Source organism: Etheostoma cragini, chromosome 18 (genome assembly GCF_013103735.1).
Source record: "Etheostoma cragini isolate CJK2018 chromosome 18, CSU_Ecrag_1.0, whole genome shotgun sequence".
Classification (NCBI taxonomy): Eukaryota; Metazoa; Chordata; class Actinopteri; order Perciformes; family Percidae; genus Etheostoma; species Etheostoma cragini.
In genome coordinates this window covers 1,646,581-1,647,655 of record NC_048424.1, presented here as the reverse complement: position 1 = coordinate 1,647,655, position 1,075 = coordinate 1,646,581, and positions in this window count along the sequence as shown.

Genomic DNA, 1,075 nt, shown 5'->3' with positions numbered 1-1,075 from the left:
CTAGCTAGCTGTCTGGATTTACCCTGCAGAGATCTGAGGACCAGGTAACCATAGTCCTCATAATCCTTAGAAACCCAGGAAGATAAATGCATCCGGTGGAACTTCCTGTGGCACTGGAGCAATCCCAGAGGGGGATCGTCTTGGATCTAGACCACCTGTCAACTCAACTCCCTCAACCAATTGACTTGAATTTTAAGACCAACTCCAGATCTGAGCCAGTGCCTTAGGGGCCATGACTGGAGAACCTAATCTACATGTTTCTGATGGTGGTGGAAACCGGAGCACCTAGAAAAACCATAACTTGCAAACTCCACACAGAAAGGCCCATGGATCACCATGCTGCCGTAGACCACCATGCTGCCGTGAAAGCAGATGTACAAGGCACACGCAGTTATTTCAGCTCGATAACATATATTATTTATTTCCCTCCGTCGTGCTTACTATAGACGTCTACTATAGAGGGGAGTGGGGAGAGCGACACGCAGCATGGGGCAGCAGGTCGGATTCAAACCCCGACCGCTGCAAAGGACTCAGCACACAAGTGAGTAGAGTTTTGAGAGCGGGGGGGGGGTTGATGCCATTTCTTGGACCACACCCTTTTTCAAACTTGGCCTTCATTTTGATACCAACTGCACACTTGTTTTCTCTGCAGCTGGCAGGGCCACACACACACACACACACACACACACACACACACACACACACACACACACACACACACACACACACACACACACACACACACACACACTGTCAGGGCGGGTAAACATTTACATATGACTCATTATAACCATGCTGGTTTAAGCTAAACCTGTTCTCCAGGAATCCTTTCATGTCCAAGCAAAACTGAAAGTACTCCAACGAAAGGGAAGAGTCATCGGACGGATTTGTAGAAACATTTCAAAGAAAGTCATAATCTATTTTGGAAGTAAGGACCTTAAACCTTAAACAGTCGTTGAGGCTGTGAATCTCCGTTCACCTGAGCTATAATACAGGTAATATACTTTATATATATTTATATTTATATATAATATATAGAAGGTAACTTTAACTGTGTCAAACTGTCGAGTTTGGG